Source organism: Amblyomma americanum, chromosome 1 (assembly GCF_052857255.1).
Source record: "Amblyomma americanum isolate KBUSLIRL-KWMA chromosome 1, ASM5285725v1, whole genome shotgun sequence".
Classification (NCBI taxonomy): Eukaryota; Metazoa; Arthropoda; class Arachnida; order Ixodida; family Ixodidae; genus Amblyomma; species Amblyomma americanum.
This window is the reverse complement of record NC_135497.1, coordinates 40,820,385-40,830,925: the sequence shown is the minus strand read 5'-3', so window position 1 is coordinate 40,830,925 and position 10,541 is coordinate 40,820,385.

The following is a 10,541-nucleotide window of genomic DNA, read 5'->3' as shown; positions in this document are numbered from 1 at the left end:
GCTGTTTACGGGGTGAAACGGCCGTCCGCTGCCTAAGAACGGCTTTGGGAAACCTGTCGTTATTCTCAACGCCGGACACACCCGGGACATAGCGACGTCTTTCTCCCGGAGGGGACGGCGGGGGAGATGGTGAGCGGCGCCGGGCTGCAAATGAGCCGTGGCAAATGCGGCCGTGCTTGACTAAGCCAATGACGCCGGAATCCTCGTGCTTCGAAAACAACCTCGTCTCAGACTAAGTGCTTTTCCCTATACGTGGAACCTTCTGCAAACTGCAGTGGCAACCTTTAGTTCCCACGCTACCGCTGTGGAGTGCAGGTGACTGACCTTCGACGCTGCCATGGGACCCCCTTCGGGCTATTCATCACTATTGCCTGGACAGCTCGGACCCTAATCTGCCAGAAGTGGCAAGAGTGTGTTGTTGGGGGCGTCCTGGAAGGCGGACCCTAAAGACTGGACACGTGATCTACATCACAGTGATTCGACGCATTTTTAGTGAACTAAATTCCCCAACTAGGGGCCTGGGGACAGCGGACCCTATTTAAGCAGCGATCTGGCGTGTGATCAGGCAGCTCCCGATTCACTCTTTCGAACTATGTAAAAATGTAAATAAACCCTTTCAGTCTCTTCTTCACCTCGAAGACCCTCTCATCTCTTCATCACCCAACAACAGCAGTCTCCCGATCCGGAACCCGGGGACACCGACCTTAGCGAGAGACGGCACAGGCGAACCAGGGGCCCGCATCTAACAACTGGTGGCAGCGGTGGGATCAGAGCGTAATCCCCCAACACCGGTTTCCTGTTACGGGACAGAAGCCCCACACCTAACAACTGGTGGCAGCGGTGGGATCGAAGCGCAATCCCCCCAACACCGGTGGCCTGCTATAGGGTTGGAGCCCCACATCTAACAACTGATGGCAGCGGTGGGATCGAAGCGCTATCCCCCAACACCGGTGGCCTGCAATGGGGTTGGAGCCCCACATCTAACAACTGGTGGCAGCGGTGGGATCGAAGCGCAATCCCCCCAACACCGGTGGCCTGCTATGGGGTTGGAGCCCCACATCTAACAACTGGTGGCAGCGGTGGGATCGAAGTGCAATCCCCCCAACACCGGTGGCCTGCTATGGGGTTGGAGCCCCACACCTAACAACTGGTGGCAGCGGTGGGATCGAAGCGCAATCCCCCCAACACCGGTGGCCTGCTATGGGGTTGGAGCCCCACATCTAACAACTGGTGGCAGCGGTGGGATCGAAGCGCAATCCCCCCAACACCGGTGGCCTGCTATGGGGTTGGAGCCCCACATCTAACTGGTGGCAGCGGTGGGATCGAAGCGCAATCCCCCCAACACCGGTGGCTTGCTATGGGGTTGGAGCCCCACACCTAACAACTGGTGGCCGCGGTGGGATCGAAGCGCAATCCCCACAACACCGGTGGCCTGCTAAGGGGTTGGAGCCCCACACCTAACAACTGGTGGCAGCGGTGGGATCGAAGCGCAATCCCCCCAACACCGGTGGCCTGCTATGGGGTTGGAGCCCCACATCTAACAACTGGTGGCAGCGGTGGGATCGAAGCGCAATCCCCTCAACACCGGTGGCTTGCTATGGGGTTGGAGCCCCACATCTAACAACTGGTGGCAGCCGTGGGATCGAAGCGCAATCCCCCCAACACCGGTGGCCTGCTATGGGGTTGGAGCCCCACACCTAACAACTGGTGGCAGCGGTGGGATCGAAGCGCAATCCCCCCAACACCGGTGGCCTGCTATGGGGTTGGAGCCCCACATCTAACAACTGGTGGCAGCGGTGGGATCGAAGCGCAATACCCCCAACACCGGTGGCCTGCTATGGGGTTGGAGCCCCACATCTAACAACTGGTGGCAGCGGTGGGATCGAAGCGCAATCCCCCCAACACCGGTGGCCTGCTATGGGGTTGGAGCCCCACATCTAACAACTGGTGGCAGCGGTGGGATCGACCATGCGGCGTGGTGTTGCTTCCGTGAGTGAGTGCTTGAACTTTGCTTGAGATTCGCCAGGCTTCAAATGTTTGGGTTAATACTTTCAACTGCTCGGAATCGAGGGAAGTTGTTCAGTGAGACAAGTGTGTGTACCTCACGTCAACAGTTGTTCAGCAAGTCAAGGCTCAGAGCAGCAAACATGGATCTAATGAAGTTGCCAAGGACAGATTTGCTGTCATTGTGCGAAGAGTTGGGTGTAGACGTAGGGGTTAAGATAAAAAACTCGGACATTTGCAAATTGCTCTTGGAAACCGCCGAGGAAGTAATAATTATTGATACGTGGAAACTCTTCAATGCAGAGCGAAAGAAAAAAGATGAGCGAAAGTAAGAGGAAAATGACCGAAAGAGGAAAATGACCGAAAGAAAGAGGAAAATGAGCTCCAACGGCTAGCGGCCAAGAAGGAACGGGAGCTCAGAAGGTTACAGCTCGCGTATGAAATAAAGAAACTGGAAGATGAGATCTCGAGAGCCAAGACTCCAGAGAGAGCGAGTCAGGCCGGATCGTTTCAGTTGGACAGACGTGACGACGTAAAACAGTATTGTGAAACAGCGCACAACCATCATGAAGATTGCGGAGCTGTAATGTTGAAACGCTGTATCGAAAGCCACGGGGAGACAGAGGAGGAAAGCTCCATTGCAGGCGAGCAGGGCGTTTCAGGGGTAAGTGCTCAGGCCGATAAGCGGTCGGTGGAGGACTGCCTTCAGGAAAGCGAACTGCCCAACTCGGGGGCAGCGGAAGGTCCGTCTGACAGCAGTGTAGAGCTGACACTCACCTGCGAAGGCAAAGCGGCCAGTTTGCAATTGGATAATGGTCTCCGAGCAGAAAAACTATATGAATCTAGTTGTGGTCAGGAGGCGCAAACAGAAGTGTCTAGACGTAAAAAAAGGTATAGGGCAAGGACCAAGAAAAAGCGGTTGAAATGTCAAGCCCTAAACTTAGCTGCACAGATAGGTGCTAATGTTAGCATACATGAAAATGCGGCAGAAGGAAAAGAAAACCCTTCCCGCATTGGACCTTGTAATCTTGCAGCTACAGTTACTGGTCAGAGGGCACGCGCAGGTGCTTCTAAAGGCGACCGCAGTAATGGAAATGGAAGAGCGCGTCCACATAGCAGAACAGGGGTGAGGCTTTTCAAAGGGCATCGGCCAGCGGGAAGACAGACACTCCCGACCTAATAGTAAGGCGGTAAGGAAGAAAGGAAATCTACCCTAAAGATCAAGAGGCGCTAGATCGCGGGACACCAGGCGCATGCGAGCGCAGGGGTCGAGCAACAGAGACCGCGCACGCAAGCATGTTCAGCGCGCGCTCTGAAGGATGCGTCCTGCACTTTCCGCACTCTATTCGAGGAAGCGCGCAGGGCGAAAGGGTAGGCGGGCTTGCTTGGGGCGAGAACAGAGAGCAGCTTCTCGCTCCGGTCGCTGTCCGTCGCCCGAATCGGTTATCGGCACTGCACAGGCTACCGGGGCCTTCTGAGCTTGTCGAGGGGCTGTGGAGATGACAGTAGCGATCAGGAATGTCTTTTTTCAGTTGCCCTTTGTCACGAGTTTACAGTCGTACAATCAGTCAGAGCGCGATCCCGGCGGGCGCGGCTGAGAGTCTAATCCTTTCGACGCAGGGGTGGTGAGCCATGTTTCACCCCGCGTAGCCATTCGAAGTAGCTGCTTTTTTATTATTATTCCTCTTTCGGTTGTGTGCGTGTAAAATCGAGGAAGGAAATGCTACTTTGTTTTAGATTAAAAATTTGGATTTGATCAAGTGTTACAGTTTTCTTAACACTTAAATAAAGGTAATTGTGCGATTGGGTTAGAAAGGACGTGTGTTAATGTGAGATGCTACCAAGTGATAAAGGCACTTACAGGAGTGCAGCGAACACAGTTCCTGAACAGACGATGAGCTCTTTGCGTAGGTAGAACCGCTGAGAGCTAGCAAGTCTTTTTTGCGTTTGAAAATTTCGCACAGGTTTGCTTTTATATATTTAGTACATTCAGACATGTAAGACTTGGTCGAGATACCAAGTGCTTTTCGCTACATAACGGCAGTGTTGCTAATGTCAGGCGAAGGCAAAGAAAGCACGAAAATTTGTGCCCATTTGAGTACTTGTGTTTAGCGGCGCTAGGTTAGCTAGCCAATTTTGGTATTCAAAGATTAAGCGAACGAAGTGAGGCTACAGACTTCTGCGGAGAACAGCTGTAGCAGCTTTCTGTACAAGTGATGGCGACGAGGCGCATGACTGACTCATTGAGTTTAAGAGAAGTCTCTCGCCAGTACGGGAAGGAGTATGGATTGCGATGCGCAGTCGCGTCTTTGTGAGTTCAACTCTAACAGTTGGTTATTAGACTCGAGCGTAAAGCTTCTTTGAAAAGAGCCAGTGGATTAATTTGAGCGTAAGCCAAATTTTAAGCAATCTATCGTTATCCTGGTGGTATAGGGGGATCAGAGCTTTGAGTGATAAGGAATAGAGTTTCTAATCAAGAATTTGTAGGCTTTGACACACCACCGCGTATTGTACAACTTAGCAGTCTGTCTTTGGCGACATCAGATGAGACGCGGACGCTCTCTTGACCCTAAATTCGGGCAAAATTGAGGTGCTAGTTGTTTGTTTATTCCAGTTTTGCTTCCAAATTTTCCGCCCCTCTTCAAGTCGTGTACGGCGAATCGGTCCTTGGCAGCAAATTTGGCAGACATGGAAGCTGTTCTTAGTAGCCGAGATTATTGCTGTCAGCTACAAAATTTTGTGCTTACGTTCATGTCGACAATGCAGTCGTTTTGCATAACAGCCTGGCGGCTCTCGGGTGAATTTCGTGCACTGCCTGGGGAGTGGCGCCATGTTGAGTGGCTGGTTTCGACTAATGCCTCCGTTGTCCGAGGTTTAGGACTCCGCTTTGTGCTTGCAGACAAGATGAAGAAGGGCCTCCCACGCTACAACTCAAGTCATCTCTCCTCGACCAGTGATTGTGTCCACTGGCCGATCGAGATTGTCCTGGCCGCGGAGGAGCTGTTACGTTTGGAGACGCCAACATGCCACGAATATTCAAGCCACTGGGAGTCATCAATCGACAGAGGCTTCAAAGGGCCGTCGACGTGGTTGCGGCGCCACGAATGCAGGTGGCGGCGTCTACAAGCAACCTCCCCCCCACCCCCTTTGCTGTTTACGGGGTGAAACGGCCGTCCGCTGCCTCAGAACGGCTTTGGGAAACCTGTCGTTATTCTCAACGCCGGACCCGCCCGGGACATAGCGACGTCTTTCTCCCCGAGGGGACGGCGGGGGAGCTGGCGAGCGGCGCCGGGCTGCAAATGAGCCGTGGCAAATGCGGCCGGGCTTGACTAAGCCAACGACGCCGGAATCCTCGTGCTTCGAAAACAACCTCGTCTCAGACTAAGTGCTTCTCTCTATGCGTGGAACCTTCTGCAAACTGCAGTGGCAACCTTTAGTTCCCACGCTACCGCTGTGGAGTGCAGGTGACTGACCTTCGACGCTGCCATGGGACCCCCTTCGGGCTATTCATCACTGTTGCCTGGACAGCGCGGACCCTAATCTGTCAGAAGTGGCAAGAGTGCGTTGTTGGGGGCGTCCTGGAAGGCGGACCCTAAAGACTGGACACGTGATCTACATCACAGTGATTCGACGCGTTTTTAATGAACTAAATTCCCCAACTAGGGACCTGGGGACAGCGGACCCTATTTAAGCAGCGATCTGGCGTGTGATCAGGCAGCTCCCGATTCACTCTTTCGAACTATGTAAAAATGTAAATAAACCCTTTCAGTCTCTTCTCCACCTCGAAGACCCTCTCATCTCTTCGTCACCCCACAACAGCAGTCTCCCGATCCGGAACAAGGGGACACCGACCTTGGCGAGAGACGGCACAGGCGAACCAGGGGCCCGCATCTAACAACTGTTGGCAGCGGTGGGATCAGAGCGTAATCCCCCAACACCGGTTTCCTGCTACGGGACAGAAGCCCCACACCTAACAACTGGTGGCAGTAGTGGGATCGAAGCGCAATCCTCCCAACACCGGTGGCCTGGTATGGGGTTGGAGCCCCACATCTAACAGGACCTTAGGGACATAAATACTTGAGTGCAGTGGGGTCGTGCGGAGACCCAAGGGCGTGCCCCGACTTCCTCTCCAATAGTTTTTCTCTCTCTCTGCAGAGTAAAATCACCGCACTATACATTACACTGCATTTTATCATATCGTAGCTATCATTTTGTACTTTCTAGACAGACCATCTGTCAAGACCATTTAAAAAATGATTTAACTGGCTAAATAAATTAAGAGGCCAAACTACGTGCCATGTGTTTTTCATCAGTGAACAACGTGACACCACAAGCATAAATATGCATAGCGTAATACGACGTAAATCTTCGTCTTACGTAAAACAAAACGTAAACAAGAGATGGCAGCATTGGCAATGTAACTTATTCCGGAGCACACCACTACGGCACCTCTTCCTTCCTTTCTGTATTCACTCCCTGCTTTATCCCTTTTCTTACGGCGCGGTTCAGGTGTCCAACGATATGAGACATACTGCGCCATTTCCTTTCCTCAAAAACCAATTATTATTATAATTATCAATGCAACGCTTCCCTTAGAAACAAGAAAGGACGCATATAGGAAAACAAGACGCTCTTAACTCTCAGCCCACAACGTCGGCTGTAAGCTGACTTACTGCTTCCTTTTACAAAGATTCTCGTAATCATTTGCCGCAGGATTTCAGCCGTCATCACAGCGGCGATGCTCAGAAAACTTTCCATTTTTGCATTGTACAGCTGTTTGAAGTTTTTTTTCTATATTTATACGGGCAAACAGGCAAGCGGTTCACTGCCGGTGCACTTGGTGTCAGCCTGAAGCCTCAGGCAGCAAATGCGTGACACAACCACCTCGTCCCTTCAGAACTATGCAGTCGACACGAGGCACCTGTCTATTAACCGTGATCAACAGGTGCTCGGCTTCGCTTAGATGATTAGTCGATTAGTTGATTTTCAGGGTCTTCCGTCAATCGAGCCTATGTTACGCAAGCGGTTGCGAAAGTTGAGGAAACACTGCGCCGGTCTACGGCAAGTGGCGCTCCTAACTTCTTCGGAGATGCACCCAGAACGAGGTGTTATTTCTCGCGAAAGAACACGTGTGAGGAGGGTGAAAAAAAAGAAACGTCTTCGTACGGGTCACTTGCTGATCGCAGTTTCCCGAGCTGAGGCGAGTTAGCCTCCGCTAAGAATGCCCGGTCCTAGCTAGCGGAGCAACTAGCGCGACCTCCGCTCATGGAGCTACAAGGAAAAAAAAGACGCCGTGCACAAGTCGCCGGGGGCTGCGAGAAGCAAGACGCAAAGTTGAGGCGACGTCCTCACCCCGTGTTGATATTGACGAGACCCGGGAACGACACAACTTCCGTGCCGAAGGATGACAAGGCGGGTGAGCCTTGAGTGAACCCGGATTTGGGAGTGAGTCTGAACGGAGTGTTGGTTATCTCTCAACGGATTGTTGCTGCCGCCGATCAGATCATTCACGGTCACCGTTTCTTTGCACGAAGCGCATCCGTCGGCCGCGCCGGTCGTAGTCCACGGGCCACGGCGGAAGCTGTGGCCAGCAGTTAGAGAACAATATGGCAGAGGTAGCAACAGCGCTACGCATTTGTGCTAGATGTACGTACTTTACAGAGAAGTTTGTCCAGTTGCTATTTACTTATCATAATGATGATGACATAGGAATATCACCCTTAGCCAAAAAAAAAAAATGACCAACGAGAACAGTAATCAGGCAAATGAGGCATCTGCGTTACATGTACACAACATTGCGCTAACTTTTGAAAGACCTGTTATAATATTTATATTTAATGTCGGTTAAACTCTACAGTTGTAGCCGCGGTAGATGCATGTTGAAGTTTCAAATCCGATACAGAGACGATATTAGTGTTGGTCAATATTTTTCAACCAGTGTCATTGGTGCCGGTGATGATAGTGATCGCTATGAGTAACGAACTTCCGTCATTTTTGCCGCTGTGTTTGTAGCTGTGCCGGTGCAGTCATGACCTCGCGTGGCGCCCTTCTTTTTTCTGGCTTCATCAGCGGCCTGAAATTAGTGGTAAAATTTTCAAGCAGCCTGGGACAAAAAGCGCAGAGGCCCTACCAAGACCGAAAATACTTCTGAGCCACTCCACTGAAGCAGAAGCAAGAACGCGGCCCCAAAGGCACGCATTCGTATTTGGCCTGACTACGCAAATATCAACTGCCATTTTTTTTCAGTACAGATGGTACGTCAGCAACATGAAACAGCTCCAAATTTACAGCCATGTTGTCTCACGAAAATAGACGTCACTTGAATGCAGCGCGATTTCTCTGTTCGACAGAGAACCCAATAAAGCGCTAATGAATTCTTTACCTAGTGAATAGAATACATGCGACCGCCTTTCCTGGGGCATAGTTGGGGTCAAAAAGCTCACAACTACTACGCAGCAGATAACCAGGATGCCCAGCTGCTTCTGCAACAATCACCAGGGCATAAAGGAGAGGGACACAATTCGCCAGGTGCAAGATTTTGTCGTCTCACGAGCAATGTACGGGGCTGCCTACATCCCCTTTATCCAGTCAGAAATAGCAAAGCTGAAATCACTAATCACGGCACTTGGTCTCCCAAAGACAGCATCAGCATTGCGCATCATGTCTCTCGGCATCCACAACTCTCTCCCAAGAAATCTGGGAGGCGCAGACTGTCACAGCTCCATCGCCTGGCCTTCACTCGAACAGGCCAGACACTTCTGAGAAAGATACACCTCACAGTACTGTGTACATGGTCGACCAAAGGAGGGAACTTCTATTCATCCGCAATATCTATATATGTCCATCAAATAGCCAGAAATATGCTTCCAACATTTAACGCGGAGCGAAGAAACGCCAGAGCCGAGAGCCTGCGCAAGAAATGGGATAGCCACAGGGACACGCTCTACGTGGATGCAGCCTGTCCAATCCAAGGGCGGATGACTATTGCCATAACGAACGCCGAGGGCAAGCTGATCAGCTGCGCACGTCCAACCCCGCTCACGCAGAGGAGCCAGCCATTGCGCTAGCGCTAGTTACTAACCCAAACGCCACTGTACAGATTCCCTAAATTCGTGCAAAAATATATACAATGGACTAATCCATCAACCAGGGGCCGTATTACGTAACTGTCAAAAATTCTGTCAAAAGTTATTGACAGGGATGTCAAAATGACGAACCGATGAAACGTCACTGCTTGACGCGACGAGGAATCAGCCAAGTACAGCAGGGTGGCGCCCCGAAACCATTTATTTCCCTCCATAATTTATTTGCATGGCGAGGGACCGTCTGCTAAATTTTTGCAGAGTTAAGAAATATGCAGTGATCAAAATAACTAATATTTTAGTTTGCCAAAACAGCGTGTTTAATGTTGAAAAAAATTAAAACAAAGATTTCGAGGCTGTGCAATTAAATTTGCTAGTAACTTTTGCTCCCGCGGGGAAGCGCTGATGGCGGTAAAACGTCAAGCCGCTTCGCACGCATAGAGGATAGTTTTTTATTGCCAAAGCAATACTACGCCAGGTCTAACCGCCCGTCGCGTATGCCGTGCTCCCCCCCCCCCCCCCCCCCCCCCCCAGAGCCGGCGCTGCGCTTGGCAGGTACTGTGACGTCAGCTCTCTCCGTTGCTATGACGACGCGTGACGTCAGCTTGCTCCCCGCCGCAGCTAGAAATGACCCGCTCGTCGCGTGTGCCGTGGCCCCCGAGCCGGCGCCGCGCCTAGCAGGTGGTCTCTCCGTTGATATGACGGTCTCCTCGCCTTGCGCTCGCTCCTTGGCGGCTTCACTGGGATATATAGCGGTGCGCTACGCTTTGGTTGATCAGTCTCGCCATGGAAGTTACCAACGAACAGTGTATATCTGAATCTAGTTGCTCTACTGCTTCGGAACATTTAAGTTCTAAGGCGAAATCTAAGCAATGTTTCGCAATTAGACCAGGTTGAACCAGAGCTAAACCACAGCCAATTTTTTTCCTTCATGTTTGCACGAAAGCAGCCGATTCCAAGCCAACTCAATCCTGCTACAGACACACTGCTGAATTAAAATCTGGAGCAGTGGGAGGCCATTCTGCACAGCGAGAACACCGACCAGCAAAGAGGACTGGTTCGCAGGGCCCACGCTGCGGCGCAGACCAATGGGCTGCCGGAATAGGCAGACCACCCAGGGCTCCAGCAATTTCAATTGTTCAAATAAACTTTTCAATCAATCAATCAATGAGGTTAAGCCTTTGTACGCTTTTGCACCACCATAGTCCTCATATTTGCCAGAGTCGCGAGGGCGCTCGAGTCCCGCTCAAATTTGAGGTGCGAACGTTGGCTATGCAAAAACAAAACACACTACGTGGCTCAGGAACAGACACGAGTGCTTGTAGACTTCTTAGAAATGCTGTACCTACCCTTTTGTCTCTTTCTCTGCTCTCACTCCTTTCTCTCTTCAATGCTGCAAGTGTAATCTAGCCGCACTGCCTACGGTCTGTAGGACCGTAGGCATTGCGGTAATAA